The sequence below is a fragment of the Psittacula echo genome, assembly GCF_963264785.1.
Source record: "Psittacula echo genome assembly, chromosome: 4".
In the NCBI taxonomy this organism is placed as follows: Eukaryota; Metazoa; Chordata; class Aves; order Psittaciformes; family Psittacidae; genus Psittacula; species Psittacula echo.
Genome location: NC_137738.1, coordinates 58,723,822 through 58,744,411, shown reverse-complemented (window position 1 = coordinate 58,744,411; position 20,590 = coordinate 58,723,822). Strand labels below are relative to the sequence as shown.

The 20,590-nt window shown below is 40.6% G+C and overlaps 1 protein-coding gene across 2 annotated transcripts in view; it reads right to left on the bottom strand.

Moving 5' to 3' along the window:
* Nucleotides 1-20,590, bottom strand: part of FYN (FYN proto-oncogene, Src family tyrosine kinase) — a 142,049-nt gene that overhangs the window by 64,521 nt on the left and 56,938 nt on the right. For both annotated transcript variants that reach the window (XM_080615305.1, XM_080615306.1), the window contains exon 2: nt 13,687-13,757. The gene's annotated coding sequence lies outside the window, so the exon portion shown is untranslated. The remainder of the gene's footprint in view (nt 1-13,686; nt 13,758-20,590) is intronic.

Below are 20,590 nucleotides of genomic sequence, written 5' to 3'. Positions count from 1 at the left end.
GATATGATTTATTATTCCTGTCATATGGCCTTTCTGAAGGTGCTGGGAGGGTGTGGAAGAGAGAAAATTAGTTATCAGACACCACTTGCCAAGAGTAGATTAAGCACTCAAGAGTTATATATTCATGTATAAATGACTCAAGAGAGTTTCATTTATTCCTTTTCTCCTGGCTTATGTTTTTTTTCATCCTGTACTTCAGCCCTTGTTTCCCTGTTGCTCTCAGTCACAACCCACCTGCAATGGGCAAGCTGGAGACTGGCAGCGTGGATTTTTCCCCTTCAATCATGAGATTTAATTTGAACTCCCTTTCCCAGACCTCAGAGCATGCCTGATTTCTGGGAGAAGAACAGAGACCAAGAATAGAGTTAATCTTTAGCAGTGTGATAATAATCACTCTCTCACACAGAAAACTGGAGAAAGATTTCAAAAGAGCCGTTGTGCCAAGCACCTGATAGCAAAACCTGAAACTGAAGCCAACCCACACCTTCCTGCTCATAGACGCAGCTCGCTCATTTTCTCCCCAGTACTCCCTCTTCTCTACTTATTCTATCTGGAACTAAAATGTAAGTCACCCCTGAGCATACCCTCACAACAAAAACTGCTGTAATTTGAGAGGTTACTATTTCCATAACAAAACCACAAGCACTGCTGCATTAGGAAAAAATTCTTCCTTGTGAGGGTGCTGAGGTGCTGGCACAGGTTGTCCAGGGCAGCTGTGGCTGCCCCGTCCCTGGCAGTGTTCAAGGCCAGGTTGGATGGGGCTTACCTGGTCTAGTGGAAGGTGTCCCTGCCCATGGCAGGGGTGTGGAATTTGATCATCTCTGAAGTCCCTTCCAACTCTCACCATTCTGTTATTCTATGATTACAAGCTGGGTCACCTCATCTTGGAGAGATGGGATAAGAGAACAGGACACATAGAGACTTGATAGATTGATGCAATCCAAGACACAGATGAGCAGGCAGGTGAGCTGAGCAGCTGGGAAGGGAGGGTAAGAGGGGACAGCAGGAGATGCGGAAAGGGCTAGCAGCTTGCACTCAATGCCAGAGTGCCAGCTGGCAGCTACATGTTGCTGGTTGCATGTGGCTGTGAATATAAGAGAAGAGATGGGCCTTTAGGGGAGGAGCTGTCTGATACATCATTAATGAATGAAAATATGAAGTAATCTGTGTGCCTAGAAGGCAGAATTGTCTAATAATAAGGATGATAGACTAGAGAGCTGCAGATGAAGTTCCTACCTCACCCACAAGACCGCTGGCACACCAGCTCCTTTTGCTGTGCATAGGAAGATACACCCGCCTCCTTACACTGAAGTGCTGCTTTCTTAAAATCAACATGGAAAACTCAAGATCTAGGTGAAAACACAATAAAATTTACATCACCATTTGTGAAAACTGCACCTCTGGTTTCTCTTTAGTCGCTGGCGGCACACAAAGACAACACCCTTCTCACAGACAGCTTTCACTAAACAGGTTTTTTTTCAAAGCCATAACAGAACCTAGTACGACCTTTTTGCTAGCACCAGCGGCATTTCATTTCAAATCAATTAACTACATACACAGTACTAATTACCCATGGGTATTTTTTAGTGATCAGACTGTTGGTTGGAAATGTAAGAGTATGTCTTTGTGTGGACATGAACACTCAGCTTTCTCTGTGCTCTCTGAAATGAAGAGGATAAAGCTCAAGAAATAACATTGAAAGGTACATTTGTGATGAAGGGCATAGCTGCAGGGGCACCAGACACAGGCAGTCGGAAAGCAGTGAGGTTGTCAGGGGAAGGGGCAGGAGGTGAGTGTGGTTTCTTCTGCACAAAGACCTAGCAGGATGTGTCATGCTGCACAAAATCAATACAGACCCGGCATGACAAAGTAATTGTCAGTTTTGTACATTTCTCAGGCTTATTTGGAAAGATCCTGTGTTTTGATTTCTGTGAAATTATTAACTTTTCTCTATCTTAAAATCCCTGAACATTCAGGGGTATTAATTTAAACCAATATTTTTTTAAAATACACACATTAATGGGTGTTATTGTAAAGCGAATACCTAAGAAAGACATGGCACAAATCAACATGAATCCTTCTAATGTTGGCACATTTGTGCGATAAGATACACAAGTGCTTTATCATCCAATGTACTTATATTCCAGAACTCTGATTTTCCAGAGCAAACAATGCACAGATTGCAACAGAAACCATAAATAGAAGGCACATACGGCCATGTCAGAAATTATGTATACAGAAACTTAACTAATCACCTGAGCAGATCTGTGGCGTTTAACTGAGTACCTACTTGTGGCACTGAAGTCCAGTTTAATTATCCTGCCAAATGCCTGTGAGCCACAACAAGGTTATTACAGTTTACCAAAGGACCTGCTCAGGCGATTTTACAAGGAAATTGCCTATGCCTAATCTAATTGCTAAGAAGTAGCTAAAATTACCTTAGACCTGGAAAGACCAACAAAGAAGCAGAAAGCCTCAAAAGGTTCAAGAAGCTTTACAAGGCTGTTCTTGTAAATCACAGCGATGGTGACTTGAGGATTAACTCCCTGAAGAGGCTCCCAGTCACAGATACTGTTTTCTACCCAGAACAAACAAAACACAGATGAGATGACTTGCAGTGCACGAAAGTATGATTTCTCACACACATAAATCTTCCACTGGTTACTGAATGCTTTTTCATAATAAATGGTCTTTTAAATTATTCACTGATGACGTCATACAGATTTAAATAATCTTCAGTGCAAGCCTCTGCTATTTGCAAGCTGTATCTGACACTTTAAAGAGTCTTCGCAAAAGATTTAACTGGGCTCCATCGAAGAATCCTATTTTTCCAGCTTTTACTTAGTCAGAAGATGAGCAACATCTATAAAATACAACAAATGGATTGGGATGGCTTGGATTTTTTCAGACCCTTTCGGGAAAACAGCATGCAACGTGAGAAGGAATTACTTCTGTTCTTCTGTCAATTACACAAAGTTTAATCAGAGATTGCTGGTTGTGTTAAAATACAGTCAAGTTTGTTAACACAGAAAATTTGGTGTTACCTGCCACATAACCAGAGAATTACCTTTGGTGAGTCTTGTGCTAATTTATGTCAAACTGACCAAGACTTCTCATGGCAACGTAACCAACAGCCTTTCTGTGAACTGTTATTATTTCATCAGTGAACTGCCTGCTATTTTGTTCATGTGTTCTGGGTGTAAAAAAAACAAAACCAAACACCACAACCCAAAAAAAGGCAAGGGAAAAAAAAAAAAGCTCCCTTCACACTCCTCCACTCCACTGACATGGAGGAGCCCAGGGCAGCTGACCTAGACTCAAACTGGCTAAACACAAGAAAGGGCAAATTGTGAGCAAACAAAGCAAGCTCCGAGGGGATTTCTCTTCAACTTTCACAGTTTTCCAGCACTTCAACCATCCCTGACTTGTAAAGCATATTAAATTTGCTGCTGTCCCTGTCCAATATCATTAGAGAACTGTCCATCAAAGAACAGATTTCTACCAGAGCTTGTTCTCAACCTGAAGAAACTATACAACCAGTTGCTAGCTGTGCCTCGGGTGTCTTCCTCCTCTACCACGGAACTGAAAGGTGTTTGGTTCCTTTCCTTTTTTTTTAATTATTATTTTTTTAATTTTCTTGTTTTAAATAGTAAGGAAAGTTCGTGTCTGGGTGACAAGGAGAAGCATCTCCAACCCAGAGGAGCCTAATGACAGACCATAAGGCTCCTGGAATTTATCCTTGACTTAAGAGGTCTAAAAAAAAAAGTAGCTAGCAAGACATTGACTATATTCATGGGTAGCTTCAAAAAGAGAAGAAATATTCTGGGCAAAAAAATACCATAAGAATTGTTGGTTACAGTGGAAGCAAGGCAGCAGCAATAACTTGAGACAAAAACACTCTGCACAGCAGCACTGTCACAGTGCCTGCTGAAGCAGGATGGTGGCCTAGACTGGTACTGGTCTCTCGTACTATTGAGGAAGAGTTTTCTCAGAGAAGAAGAGGTGTATAAAAGTCACGGCTTAGGAATTCTTTATTTCTTTTATCAGAAATACAACTACAGAAATATCTAATAGAGCAATAGAAACTTTTGATGTTAAGCAACAGAAACACTTACTACAGCAGTTAAAAGTCCCCTGCAATACAGATGACTTTCAATGATGTCTTAAATATATGTCTCAAAAGGAAAACATTTTTCTTTTGATTTCTGGAAACTTGAGGGTGCTGTAAAAGGTGTTTTGCAACACCAGAGTAACAGGTCTGTGTTTCCCACAAAATTTATAACTCAGGTCTCACGTACTTTCACTCAAATCACACATGAATAAAAGCATGGGTAAAAGCAGATGTAAGTTTGGGGACCTAAAGGTGGGAAAAGTAAAGTAACAAAATCATCTGAGTATGAGCTTTACCCAAGGCCTCCTGACTGTTCACAGCGAGCAGCTTGAGTGCTTTAGGCTGTCTGCTTGGAAACAGCTCTTTTCTCAGAGCTCTGCCCAACACCCACCTTCTGAAACATTTTCAAGGTGGGCTGCTTTCTGCATACTATGCAAAACACAATCCTTTTGCACTCTACTGCAAGAGATATTAGATAGAGGGTGCTACATCTTTTACTGAGCATAAACCACATGAAGCCTATCACGGCAAGACAGGAGCCACAGTTATGTGCAAGATTTGTTATTGTTGGTATTAGTCAATGGCATATTTCATATGTATGACCAGACAAATTTCTCCAAATAACTGTTTCTGAGTAACATCTACACCACATGCACAGGATGACACACACATGGAAGGCACATGCCACACTATCCCAGAAATCATGAATACTTTAGTATCAACATGCAAGAATTCTGTTTTACACTGGCAATGCAGCTTGCACCTTCAACATGCTCTTACTTCCTCAGGGTGAGCAAAAGGTTGCTTCAAGCAGCCCCTTAATTCAACACGAACATTCCTTCTGCTTTGTCAGCTTTGAATAATGCTCTCTCTCTCTCATCTGAAACATTTGGCTTATAAATGGCTTAATCCCCAAAAGAAAATGAAGATATATACTGTCATTTACAACTGTGCATGCTAATCCCCAAGTAATGTTTAATGACATACAGGAAAGCTAGTGGTTAGACTCAAACTAAGCCTCCTTGTATAATTACAGTCAGTTAGAGGGCAAAACTCAAGAGCAAAACATTTGAAAATGCAAGTGGAATGATCTTGTGCTCCTGCAAAGGCATTTGCCAGATACCAGAACTATCATAAAAGATATCTCAAAATCAGGAACTGTGGATGTTGCATTGTCTTCCCAGCCAAAAAATACACCATTTCACTCACAAATTTGTTTCTCTGTGTTTTGACACATTTGGCATAATCACCATTAGTAGAAAACAATGAGAAGTCTACAGCATTCATCAGCTGTCAATCTCTTATGTTTTCTATATGTCTAGAGATGTATTTGGAGATACCCTGCTCAACGGATAGAGCAGAATTTCATGTAATGGATCTCCATCAGCCTGTCTTGAAAGAATAAAGACATGTAGTGCCCTAAATATTTCTCATTAAAGGAGGTAAATGGAACAGCATGCCAAGAGAGACTAATACCCTAATACTGCAGAATTAACAGAGAGGGAAAGAATGGACAAAACCTAAGTGTCATGCACAATCAACAAATACCATAGCAAGATGAGGACTTTCCTAAACTGATGATTCACTCCCATTACTGCTAACTAGACCCAGCACCCAATAGGCGCTGGTGCTTTGATGGAACCACTAGCTTCAAGCATACTGTACCATAACTAGGTGTAAGGTTCCCCTGAAGGCAAGATTTTAACGTTTTATAAGTAGCTAAAGTGGACAAGAAATGACCCGAAATCCTGTTTCCAAAGTGTGCAGTTGCAATTTCTTGCCACACAGTCGTCTTTCTAGCTAGCATCATAACTGCATGAATGAGAAGGTTTGTTAGCCAGGGAATAAAGTAGTTAATATTTCAGATCACATTTAGGATCCATGCACATTGCTAACTAATAGTTTTCTAAAGAATCCAAAAGGTCTCATGCTATTTCTATTTTTAGCACAAAATAAAATCTAAGCTAAGAAATGCAGTTTGATAAAAAAAAAGGCAAAACTTATGTCAATAAATCAGTAAAGTCTTAAAGGCTGTTACAGGACCAGATACCACCTTGTAAGACTAGAAAGGCAAGATCCTCAGCACTCAGCACAGCATTCAAAATCCTACCAGACTGAGCTAGTAGATATTATATTTCTCACTACTGCTGTTGCATGACATGATTGAGGATGCACACCAGCTTCAAGGCTTTTCAAGCTTTTGCCAGAGAGAAAGTTTCAAACCAGACTTCTCCCTGTCTCATAATACTAAATGGGCTGGGCAGGAATGACATTTACACAGTTGAATCTTTTATTATTTTCTCCTCCCTAAAAACAATAGGAGCAATATGACTTACTATCTTACATATATTTCTCTGGCTGGGTGGAGAACAAGTATAAAGGTCACAAGGACAAAACATTATTTATTAGAAGGCTGTATAAACCTCTGTTTGCTCTGAGATTTTCAGGGTGATACCTTCAGTATGAACACAAATTTCTCACGAATTTAAGCTCACTAAATATCGCCATCGATGATTTCCCTGATAACCTGTCTTGGGAACTGCTGACTCTTCCAGACCAGTGGAGGCTGTGTGGGATCCCTCAGAGCCCATAACTGCTGTTCATCACTGCAAGCAGGGCTCCTGCAGGACATTGAAGAGTGCTCCCTATCAAAGCTTTCCACCTCAGCTGATGCAGAGTAACAGGTCAAGCAGGAATCTCCCTCACCACTAGGCACTGGCCTTCAAGATCTGCCCATTTTATGCTGAATTTTGAAATGGGAACTGTGCTACAGCACTGCAGGCATTCTCAAAACATGCACTAATGCATGATCTTCACACTAGTTTCTGTTCTTGTTTTTTTTGGATTGTGTCCCAGGCTTCCTTTTATTTTTGAGCTTAGCAAACTGATTCATATAAATAACTCAGTGTCCAAAAATATTCAGCTTTGGTAATCTGCAGTGAAATCTCTCCTCTTCTTCATGCTCCTTTATATGCAGTTTCATTATGTTCGTGCCAGATGAGCATTTAAGCAAGAGGGAGACGTAGTAGGAGATGAAGAACCAGAGCAGTGTGTTTATGCTATGAGGTGAAACAGGCACTTGTGCCTAGAGATCTGTACCAAATCTTTCTGAAGAGATAACTTCCCTGCATGCAAAGTATTTAGTGCCCAACATGACATTTCACAAAAGGCAGAGAGAAATCTCCTAAACAAATCCCATCATAATTAAGTCTTCTTGACACCACAGCATCCTATATCACACACATGCATTCTGTCCTCCATTTAGTTTCAGCAATCTGTGCTGTACTTGGCTGATAAAATAATCTCCCAAATGATTGTAGCTCTAAAATCTATTAAATCCATGAAGTATTGATGAGGCAGAATTAATGTTGAGAGAATTACATTAACCACCTCTCTCCCCCTGCATTTCATAAAAGAAATACTAGAAGTAAAGCAGCAGTGTGGTTGTACTACAAAAATACAACACACTCAGGTCAGTTAAATACTCAGGTCAGATAAATACATATAGATGTATTTATCACTACAACACATATTCATTTAATAAGTCTTGTCCACAGAAATGGCCTTATCTGATGCCCAGAAATCATGCTCTCTATTCTTTCTAATCTCAGGTATGATCCTTCTCTTACATATGCACCATGCAAACCAAGCACCATGTAAGAGCCCTGCCTCTCTCTGTGGCGCTTCTCACTCCTTGTGCTGCTGGGCTCATTAGCTGCAGGTTGAGGGCATTACCTACTAAGACCCTGTTGCTGCCTGATTATAAACTTGGCACAAACACACACAAGTTTGGCAATGCTCTCTATGCTGGATGTTTGCTGGGAAGTGTTTTTTGTCCTTGCTTTGTTGCCATTTTGGATTTTTGGCATGACGTCAGCCAAAATTTTCCAAGTTAATTCTAAAACAAGGTATGGAAAACTGGAGCGATGTGCTCATGTTAAAAGCTTCTGGCCACCCCTTGAACAGCACAAGAAGTTTCGTGCTGTGATTGCGATTTGGACCATAAAGTTGCAAGGTGTCAAGGCAAAATCTTTGTGTTTTGATCTCTGCAGAAAACTCCCAAACATGACTAAATTACTAACCTCGGACAAAATAAATCTCTATTTGCATGAGCTTGCTAAGGAAGTGATGCTTCCTAGCAACTAAGTTCGCAGGACATCCCACTTTCGACACCTCAGGATCCTACTACCAGCTGGGTGGAACCTACCTGCTCTAAGCTGCATTTACATTTTAAAATTAAGTGATCAGAGCATTTACATTTTAATATTAAGTGATCAGAGCTGGACGTGAAACCAGATGCAAGGTTGTTCCGTATCTAAATCTGAACTACATGGGTTAGATGGCCCTGCAGTGTATCACATACATGTTTTTATTCAGTTCTCTACAGGGGAGGAAGAGGAACAGAAGGTATGAGAACATGCCAGTGTGATGGAACTGGAGTTTTGTGTCGACTACACTGACACACATGCAGAAAAGAGCAAAGCTGATGTAACACTCCCTAAACCAACATCTGAATATTCAAATTTAATGCTTTTCTTTCAAAAGCACACTTGGAGGGCTTCTTATCTAGATCTAAAACAAACTCAACCAATTCACCACTTGCAAAATCCTATCATGGATCTCCAAGCTGCTGTATCATCAGGATCTACTGCAAACATCTCTGCTGCTAAGCCAGCTAAGAAAGCTGGGAGGTACAGCTACACATAGTGCTCTGCTCCATCTGCTGTTTTAACTGTCCTTCCCTATTTCTTCTCCTATGGCTATAGCAAGAGAGACATCTGATGGATGGCCCACAGACCAGCTCTCTTTTGCTGAGCAATTCAAACAATTGGATCACCTTAACCTCATAAAAATAAAAAAAATATTAAAAACAAGAGCTGTATTAAATGAATTACCAGTGAGATGTAGGAAAACACTTTGGAAAATGACAGAGATGGCAGGGGGGTTGGAACTAGATGATCTTAAGGTCCTTTCCAACCCTAACCATTCTATGATTCTGTGGAGACACAAAGATCTGTTCTGCAGGAGACTGGAACATAACCTCCTTGTGTAGGGTTATCTGATTTAATAAACTGAACACAAGTATAACGATGCTTCAGATCTCTTAAGATAGCAGACCAAATCCAACCTAGTTGGGAGTGAAGACATGCAGTTCTGAGCAAGGAACAAGCTGCATTCCTTAGGAATCTTATGGACCAGATTTAACATTTACTACACCCAGTAGCACCAACATGCACATCTTTTACACAGACTAGACCAGAAGAAAAGAAACAGACTAAAACTGAAGGAATTACAAGCATAGCATAGCAAATCTTGGTAAACCCTATGATTATTTAAAAATGCTCAAATATTTCCACACGCTTTCCTTCCTAAGGATGCATGATAATCTTCAGCCCATAGGAAGAGATAACAAAGATATGCAGCAGAACACTATGAGGCACATCAGCACCCAAATTAATGACTCTGGAAAATGAAAAGCTACAAGAAAAGCTACAAGAAATTCCCCAAAAGCACCAGGTCAGCCCTAATTGCAGAGAACAGCTAATGATTCTGGCAAAACCTCTTCTGCATCTTACATGGTAGAACACAGGTAACAAAGCAAAAGTAACAGCAGGTTATTTTTGCAGTGAAAGCCCATATTGCAAGCTCTCTGCAGATAATATATAGTTGCTCTGTAATATTTTATGTCAGGAGCTTGACAAGTGTGAAGGATCACCAAGAAAAATTCAGTAACATTTTTGGTAGACATCAAGGATGTAAATAATTGTATGATAAAAATCAGACACCTAGGAATGGACAAGGCATCACAATCTTTCTAAATGCAAACATATTTAATGTGCATAGACTGAAAATAAATTTTATACAATTTCTTAAAATCAAAGCAGGCATTACCTGCTTTTTGTTTGTTTGTTTAAAATGGAGAAGAAAAATCTGACTGTCCTTAATGAAAAAAAAAAACAACCCAACCCAAACCCCTGAAATAAAATACCAGATTCGTTTTTTAGCAGCTGAAATCCAAATCTTCCATGATATATTTGAGCAACCAGAAATCACTGAAACTATTGTTTAAGATGTGCAGCTGCTTCTGAACTACAGAGGAGTGTGCAGACAGAAGCACAGCATCTCAGATTTGAGCTGAAACATCAAAAGGCTCCATTTGGGGAAGCATCCCTGCCTAAATTTAGATTGAAAAGAGCACTGGAGTTCCAGGCTCCAAGATATACATTCAGCTTCAAGACTTGTGTTTGAACCATTCACAGCTTTCCTGGGAAGAGAAATCTGTGGGAAGAGGACAAGCACACAGTGGCACACCTGGCACAGAAAGAAGCAGGCCAGGTTTACAATACAGCAGACCCTCTCTCTATCCACTTCACTGTTTGATCTGCCACTGATCTTGATGGCTGTGACCAACTACAGGGTCTAGATGGACAGGGAAAGAGCACCATACTGTACATCAAAAGCCATGCTTGGGAATAGAAAAAACTCCTATGAAAGGCAAGAGCTTTAAGGGGAGTCTGGACTGGCAAAGAGCAGTCTGACTAGGGAAAAAAAATAAAACACATCACACTAGGGTCTTCTGTCCTACATCAGCCATGCTTCTTGGGACTTCTTGAGGTCGTGTATTTGACGTGGGAGGATGTCCGTTTCATGACAGCTTGCCAAACTCTATGCTCAATTCAAGACAGGTCAAACCTGCAGCGGCACGCAAATATCTGCTCTGACATCAGCAAAGCTGCTTTACAAGAATCTCATTCAAAAGATGTCTCTTCTCACACTGCTCAGAAAGATATCATCAGCTTAGCTGAGGGAGTTTTAAATTCAGCCAAGATTTCCCTCCCAGCATTCAAGTATACTTCCCTAATCAGCTCCTAAATCCATTATGAATTTTTGATCTGGAGGCTGCATGACCTTTTCTAAGACTTTGATACAAGATTAATAAATAACTGCTGAGCCTCAGAGCTCAGCTTCTATGTCAAGATAAATTCAAAACGTTCTCTTGATGTCCAGTCCTTCTTGGAATCAGTGGGTTAGGGACAGAGACTGGGCAAAACTGGTTCCTTGTCTTATATTTTTTATATTTATTTTTAAACTGCCAGGGAATGTGGAATGCCATAGGCAAACCTACAGTGGGGTCAGAGATATTTCAGAGATCCTTACAGAAGAGAAACTCAAGGTTCTTGATTATTCTATCTCAGTCTGAAGTAGGAAGAGGGGAAGGAACAGCTGTGAAAACAAGCAAAATTTGCAGTCTGTTTACATATTATAATGCCTCCAGGAAAACAACATTAAATTCTGGGGCAAAATCCTGGAGCATGGAGTGGTGCAAATACAGCTCCAGACCGGCTTGAGGAATTTCCAGGATGTTTACAATTCAGCAGTGAGAAGTGTCTCTCTTCTTTGGCTTATATATCTCGGCAAGTTAGGAAAACAGGTAATTTTCACAAACATCAGTTTGTCAGCCAACCTCTTCCCAAGTTTTGAGATTCAATTAAGTGAAGCAGCCATGTTCTTCAAGTCTGAACATGGGTTAAGAAACAAAGAGTCATAGAATCACAAAATAGTTAGGGTTGGAAAGGACCTTAAGATCAACATCACCAAGAAGAATCTCTGTGAACCAGATTGCGGTTTTGCTTGGTTCCCCCCCACTAACAAGTCTACTTCATCTGTGTGACACCACATTTCCTTGGAGTCACAAGAGGCAGCTTCTCCAATTTTGGGGTCTTCTCTAAGACTCCTCTCACAGGCAGGGAAGATGCAAAGTCTGCACTGACTGATAATAAGCAATAACAAAGGACAAGGAAGCACTTTTTCATTCTGAGGATGGTCAGACATGGGAACAGGTGCCCAGAGAAGCCATAGAATTTCTAGCCAGTTGAATTTTGAAAATCAAGGCTCTTGATGCTACATGGCATCACTATTTCTGAATTATGACTCTACTCCTTAACCCGTGAGCACCAATTTTGTCACACCCTACACAAAGATCAGCCAATCTGTAAGGACAACTTTTAGGAGCAAAGTATCATTACTACCACCAAAAAGAAAACTAGATATAGATCCTATCCTGTTTTGCATTAACAGAAATTAGTACAAAACCTTATGGACTAATGAGCTCATGCTCTTGTCTGTGGCTTATTTTTGGCCCTGCAACTAAATTCTAGTTAAATAATTGCTGTTTATATTTCCCAATGTATGGATATAGGTGCAAGCTTACAAAACGCACAATTGTGAGAAAAGCCAAGCTGAAGAGAGAAAATTGCTTAAAAGAATGAGCTGCAGCAGGGTTCACCATTGTACAATTGCCCAGGACTTTTCGTGCATTTGGTCCACTTCTGTATAAAATTCTCATCTTGGCTATGTTATCTCTAAGAGTGTGCATTCTGCAGAAGTCTAAGTGATCTACAGTTAAACATCTGCTAGCTAATCCAGATCTTTGTGTACAATGTAACAACATCTGGTTTTTTAAATGGCAGAAAAGAACAAGTGCTCCCACAGAGCCGATCTTTGATTTTCAGTTTTCTACCCTGCAGGCTATCCAGCTCTGAAGTCTTCTGCCAGTGGAGAATAAGCCAGTTTACATCGGCAATCTGCACACGCTGCCTGAAGAAATAATACCAGTCCAATATCCTGCCTGGCCAGGGGAAAGAAGTGAAACAAACTTCTGGCTTTTTTTTCCCAAGGGTGACAATGATCAATTGGCATAAGCCGGAACTGTATGTATTGGCAGTTTCCTAGGGGGAAAAGCAAGATGAGCTTACAAACTGCTCCAGATTTGCTGCTTTTTTTGCAGGTTGGAAGAGTTTTCTCTGGGTTACTGTGCTCTAGTTGGGGCATGTCACTAATTAGCTCACTTTCTTCTCTGCCTCCTTTTCCTCACAGCAGTGCAGCTCAGCAGCTCAGACACATCACAGACAACATGCCACATTCCCATAGCACTGTAGGACCCGAAGTCTGTAGGAAACTCATGCCTCTAGAAGTGTTATATACAGAACAGCCAGAGAAGCAGCAAAGCTTGTCTTTATGGGATGGAACAGGAAAACTGGTACAACACACAGGAGCATTTAACTGCATTAACTACTACTATCAGGCATAAGCAAATCATCATAGCTCCATGTGGCAAGTGTGCCCGTCTGACATTCTGGGAATGGATGGAAAGATTTCAGAATGATTGGACACCCTCACCACTTTGGGTGGTATGTGCTCCTTCTATATTATTTCTGCTCCTGATTTATTATACCACTGGCATGCTTTTTTCTTCCCCTTGTTTTTAAATTAGGCCTTTGTGTTTCTTCTCCAGGTTTTAGCACACTCTTGAGCAGATTATAACAGCTACAAACACAATAAGCAGATGTCACTGGGGCAAATGAAACTACATTCCTTGCCCTGAGGCTTAGCATGCTGTTTTCTGTCAATGCTCCTCATGCTGCGAGTCTCCACAGCAGAGGAAGAAAACCACATGCAATCAGCTATGTCTCTGTACTTCCCGTCAGCTAAAAAAATTTAAACTGAAAAAATCTAAAACAATGTTTCTGAAATTCTAATTGAAAACCAAAATTGATCAAGACAGCACCACTTACCAGAATTTCCCCCCCAAAGAGAGCAAGCTTACATTCACCACATTTCCTCAAAAATGGCTCGAAAATGTGCCCTGTGAGACAAGAGAGAAAGGGAAAGAAAAAGTCAGTGACTGGAACACCACAAATTATGTTACATTTATTTCTCATTCTGCTAGCATTTACCACCAAACTTCCACAATTTCTTCTGTTTTAGGAAAGGAGATAACTGGATATGAACCTTCACAACTAATTATTGAATTCCACCAGTATTATACAGAATGTTAAAGTAATTGCAGTTCTCCTTCAGACTGCTCAGACACATCACTGTCACTGACACGATAGCTATTCAGACTTCAGCGAGATGAGGTCAGCAACATGACACGCGCAGCAGCATACAGCAAGTGTGCCAATTATATTAGATCCAGCCCTAAAAATATTGCTCAACCCAATATCTCTTAGTGATTTTGCTTTAGCAAAGTGGTTTTGAAATATGATGCCTCTAAGGCTCTCACAGCCTCCTTGCATGAAAACTCCACAAATAAATAAATAAGGGGTTGTGCCACACTACATTTTTAGACTATATTAATTATTTGGTGTTCTCAAGGAGAACAAAGAGAGAGAAGAAGTAAGTCAACAAAATATCCAGTTTGACACACACTAGTGCCAGTTTGCAGAAGACGGAGAGCAGAAGTGACAAATGCCACCATTTTGCCAACGCTGAGTAAATTTCACATGACAGCTACTCCTTATTCTTCCTTGAGGTAAAATCTTTGAAAGAACAACTCATGGAGCAGAGATTAACAATGATGTTAAAGTGTTTAGCTCATAAACTCCTAGAAGACAGGAGCTGTGATTCTGCTAGTGTTCAGGTTTGGGAGCATTAACTGCACACGTTTCAGTGCCCAAGTGTCCATTCCAGCGAAACCAGACTGATTTTGAACTGTTTTAAACTCCCATTCTCCCCATAGCTTCCATGAGAGAGGTATCTGTGAATTATTGACAGATTAATAAATTTACAGCTATACACAGACTACTTGAAACCCTGTATTGTTAATTGTGGAAACCTGCCTCAGCTGCAGAAGCCACAGACCTTTGCACTAGCACCTCTCCTGAAGGTTGCTGTAGGCATCCAGAGGAAAGGAAGGAGGAATGGCTTCTTAGGTCAAATTGCTTCTACTGGTCATCGTTACATGAAAAGTAGCTAAGAAAATAAAATTTCTATTAAGGAATAACCAAATAAATCTATAAAACACGGCAACTGGATCACTCTGTTCTAAATCCTGATTAGCTACCAGATGTCTGATCTCATAAGGCTTAGGCTTCATTTTGGGTGGAGGGTTCACGGTGGGGAGAGAAGGAAAAGAAAAGGAATCATTACAAATCATATGAGGCTGTTGTGAAAGATTTTAGGAACAGACATTTTTAATCACAAAACTACAAGCAAAGCATCTTTTCTCTGCTTGCTTTGTTTTGTGGTTGAGAAAAAAACTGGCCATATCAAGGAATAAAGAGAGAAAACCCCAACACCCCCTCCTCCCCCGACACCTTTCGTACAGCTTGGCACAATTTATGAAAACACTGAAAAAAAGATTGGTCTTAACCGCTTTGCTCAAACTCAGGGAAGGTGGTTATTATTCCAGTGCCATCCATTTCCCTCCCTAGCTGCCAGGCATTTGGCCTAGAAAGAAAAAATCGAGTCAAGAAACTCTGCTTCTGCCTCTGAACTAATTGGATAACATCTGCATGCAGAAAAGTTAGGAGCTTAAGAGACGAGCCAGATCCGAAACACTCCAATAGCACCTCGACTCTGGATTAGCTCATTATTTTCTTCTACACCAAGAGACTGATTTAATAATTTCCCCAGAGAAGTGATAAATAAGTGAAACTCTGTACTCCACACTGCTGGTCCCATGAATACTTGAAAGACAGGGGCAGGCACCGCTGCCAAAAGAGGCTGAGCTCCCCCTGGCACTGATGTGGAGCTTCTGGATGCAGCTCCAGCAGCACTCCCTCCCTCCTTCATCCCAGCACAAATGCTTGTGCAGAAACTGGGATGAAAACAACTCCCCTTTTTAAAAAAAAAAAAACAAAAACCAAAAAAACCCCAACAACCAAAAAAACAACAAAAAAACCCCCCTCAAAACCACCTCCCACCTCCCACCCCCCAACAAAAAAACCCACAAACAAACTAGGAAAAGAAAGAGAAAAGGATGGAGAGCCAAATGTAGGATTTGGGGAATAGCAGGTCTGATTGCTGTTTATCTGGCTGCAGTGCTAGTTTCAACCAACAGAAAAACTGCACTGTTATGGTACTGGATTCCAGGCAGCTGTCTTTATACATGCTAAAGGAGTCCAGTCCAAGCCGTCCACTGAGACCATATAAGACAAAAACAAGCAAGAGGGCTAGGTAAAGAAGTTGTTAGTTAATCTGAGGCAGAGAGACAATTTACTACATCTCCAGCCTTGCAAGAACTTTTGAACTTTGAGAAAGGCAGACAAAAACCTTTTTGCTTGATTTTAGAAGATGATGCAAAACGTGTTCTGTCTCTCTGGCTATAAAGGAGATGAGGTATTTCGAGGTAGAGTAGGGCAGGGAGGGAGGTGGGAAGGGAACATTTTTTGCTGCATAATTGGGGGTTAGGGCTGGACGTGGCTTGCAGAGGAAACCAAAGATTATTTACTCTGTATTCTGCCTGGGGTCTGTGCAGAACTCGGTTTTAGCCTTAATGATTTTCATTCTACCTAAGCATGTAGGAGGAATATTCACTTTTCTTGAAAGCTTTGGATAATGTTACTTATGTCTAAATTCTGACCAACACTTTTCAGAAAAGTTTTGCTGACTTTACAGATTACAGCATAGGAGGTGCAAAATCAACGAATACAAGCTTTGAGGCACACCGATTTTGGCTTCTTTGTAATCAGTATAATAAATAGAAGAGGTGACAAAAAGTTTGCCTGACCAAAATTACTACTGAAGAGAGCTTGCTTTCCCAAGCTACTGTGTTTGGGAAAAATGAAAACCCAGAAGCAGCCACCTGACTGCTCAGTGAAAGGTGCCCTTCTTTTGGATGAGTCTGTTTGCACAAGTAGTTCTTTTAACAGAAGGAATTTATCGCAAAAGGTTTGGATTTGCTTTAGTTAGGAAGAGTTGGCTATGTGTCCAAAGGTACACCCCAATATCCAACAGGCTGCTGGCACCATCTGAATGACATAGAGTAAACATTTACATTTATTTGTTACTCCAGCCAGGGGAAGAGTGGGAAAGGAAGAGTAGAGGTTTCAGGCTCAGGAAAAGTGTTGAGAATTAGAACCTTTTCCAAAAAGTATCATATTGAACACCCATTCTGCTTACCATCAGATTGAGGCTGTTTTAAAGTATAATCAACCGAACAGTATTAGATTTAAAGAGCATCAGCTCATCAGCTTCGCATAAGTAGCTGCAATTATTGATCCCATCACCCCAAACTGTGACACACATATCACTGCCAATACAGAAGTGGTGTCCAAACAAAAGCTGTCCAAGCATCTCCTCCTACATGGTAAGACATGGTAAAATACTTAGCTCATCAACAGACATGGAAAGTTGCTCTGAATCTCAGAGAGACTTAATTTGAAACTTTAAAGAAAAACAAAACAGTCTTGGGAGATAATCAGTGTCCTTTCCAACCCTAACTATTATATGATTCTATGATTCCATTAACTTTTCCTGTAAGCAGCACCAGCTTCAACAAATTAGAGTTTTTTACCAAAACAACGTACACTCTCCCCAGCGTTGCATGTATACCAGCAGTGTTTTTATGTAGCCTTGTGTAAAAATTACTTTCTTTTTGTAAAGAAATAAGTATTTTGTGAAACAGAATGTGGTGAGTAGCACAACCACGCATCATTTGTGTGTCTGGTTTCATGATATCACATGCTTCATAAGACAACCCCTGTTTTTTCTCATCAGCTTCCAGATAGATTTCTGTTAGTTCATATTGAGATCAGAATTAAGTTTATTACTACTGGCAAAAAAGAAATCACTGACAACAGATATAGTTACTACTTTTTTTCTCAAGCTTGCACTCCCGAATCCATTAACATCCACCAACTTCCAGGATCTTTGGATCAAGTTCGCCATGAACAATCCTAGATGTGAACCCACAACCCCCCTGATTATTCATTAAAGCAAAAATTGTTCAGTGACAATTTACCCACCATTTAAAACAGATGATAACATGATTTAAGGCATAAAAACAGTTACACAGAGTATTCTGATCTGGTACATGTTGCAGTTGTTGCAGTTCATGAGAGGTTTACCCAGCTGGAAGAAGTGGCTGACTGAAGTCATAAGTAGTCTTAAATACTTTTCAACTGGTAGTAGATGCAATTGAGTTTATGATACTCAGACACAGAAGAAAATCTACATAATGATAAGCATCTGTCAGTTTTCTATTACTAGCATGCCTCTGCTGCTGTTTTTTCAAACCTCAAGTAGGAGCAGGCATCCTGGTGCTTGGGCTGCTATTTTACTTGGCAAAACCAGGGAAGATTAAGGTTTTCAGGCTGGAGAACAGTTTACAAATAAACATACCCGGATCAGGATGTGTAACCTGTAAATGAGCTGGATATACTTTGTAAAGAAAGTGTTGGTTATTCAGCAGAGTAGTAGACTTCCTTGTTCATATGCTCTAATGTCATCTGTCTTATTTTACAACACATCATATTATGTACATTTTGGGCCATGATTCAGTCCAGAAAGTATTTTTCAGTAGTAGGTTACTATGGCTCTACAGTAACGGGTTTTGAGTTACCTTTTTCAGACAGAGTAAAGACTCTCTTACCCGGGAGGCTGCTGACACTAGTGTTGGAACAAATGCACGGAGGTGTGCATGTTCAGTTTTGCCTAGGGTGCAGCGTTTTCTGCCTATTCCCACCACCATAAGATTTCTAATTCTACTAAAATAAAGAACACCCCCAAAACCCCAAACAACCAACAACAACAAAAAAACCCAAAACAAAACAAGAAACCCCAAAAAACCTTCTAAAAGCAACACTGAACACAAGAAGAAAAACAACCTCCTGCGTGCTGACTTTATATGGCCAGTTTATAAAGGAACTGCACATCTTCATTTACATGAAGCAATATTTTACAGTGCAATGCCAGGTTACATATAAAAAGCCCTTACCCTGTGAACATCTGAAGGTTTTCCAACAATAAAACATTTACTTTAAGAGAAACTTTAAGGCTTGCTCTTAGACAGAGACAGAAGACTCCCTGTTAGTCTGAAACTACCCCTTGCAAAGTGAGGGTCCCAGATAGGAGGCACATGATATGAAAAAGCCCAGTCATCAATGGGGTGGGGGAGAGCTGAGCAGCAGAAAGAGGCAGCTCCCACAGGAAGCAGATCTTGCAATGAGTTCAGATACAACCCTGGACAACAGCTGAGATAAAAACCCAGCAACACCATTAGAAGACTCAACTAAGACTGAATGCTACTGTTCTGGTGGTTCGTCCTCTCATGCAACAGTGCCAAAACTTGGAAAGATGACAGTGGCTACAGGGCAGGCATCCTGCATTTTTTCATGTGAAAGTCACTGGATTTCTAAAACAGTTACTTGAAAGCTTCGTGCAGTTGCAGGATGTAAATAAAGATAACTAGGTCCCTCCCTGAAAGGAGTCACAAAGTAGATTAATGGTTTCAAACCAAGAATGTTTTGTCTTCACTATCAAACTTGTGGCTGTCTGAAAACATATCTTTCAAACTCCTGCCCTTTCCATTTGGAGTAGGAGGAACTCAGATGAAAAGTCGCTGTTGCAGTGACAACAAGTCTTAAGAAACAGGAAGCACAGCACAAAAACATGAGGAAAATCCTTCTTTGCTTGAACTTTTCATAAAGACAAAAGAAACCAAACCACAAATCGTGTTAAAGATCATCAACTGAACACTTTAATCTCCTCACAGACTGGATCTATTGACTTACCTTTAGTACATATGCTGCTGCCAGCTGGTCCCCATGTCCTGTGTTTCCTGTGACATCCAGCCCTACCAAAGCATGTTGCTTGTTCTCCTTCTCCCTGAGATGCTTCACTCCCGCAGGCAGGTTTAGCCCCTTGATATTGCCAGCTCAGTATTGGTGGTATTAGTGCCTTTTTCCTCTCTCAACTTTCAAGCAAGACAAAGTAAACCAAGTTTTCCTTATATTCAAAACTAAATCTTCATTGCTAAAGCTTGCCTTTTCCAGGCATCAACTTGCTTTGTAACACAGCAGAGAGCTGAAACCATAAAGGAGCTGGGACCTGAAAACATCAAGGCAGCTTATAACCAAGCATTCCTGCATGGAATGTACCAACACAGGCAGAACGTGTGGATGTGTACACTTGAAAGAGGCAGATGCAAAGAGACAGAATATGCCAAAAGCATTAAGCAACACTTGGTGGGCCAGCCAGTGGCTATGGTGAGCAAGTGAAACACAACACTGTGAGGGTACAAGGGATAGAAAGACAAATGCAATGGCACTCATGGCCCTTTGCTAAATCTTGACTTTTGAAATTTTTCTGAGAAGATCCCACTGCCTGGAAGAGAAGCAAGAATGTATCTCTTTGCAAGTTGAAAGCCAGCCTGTGTCCTGCATACATCGTCTGCCCTGGTGGAACTGCCTGCCCCCATGTCAGGGCGTCATAGCCAGTCACGAGGCCTGAGCAATCAATGGGGGAACCTATTAGCAAGATCAATATCAAGCATGCACTTAGACTGAGAACGTTTCTCGTGTATGAGGAGCATGTGATTGCAGCAACTTTAGTTCTCAAAACAGTAGAAAAATTACTTCATTAATTGCGGGAAGAGTGCTTGCATTTTGAGTTGCAGAAAAATGAGAAGTACTAAGCCCTAAACTTTTTTCTTTTTTCTTTTTTTTTAATAAATGAAAGAAGTCTAAAAATAAT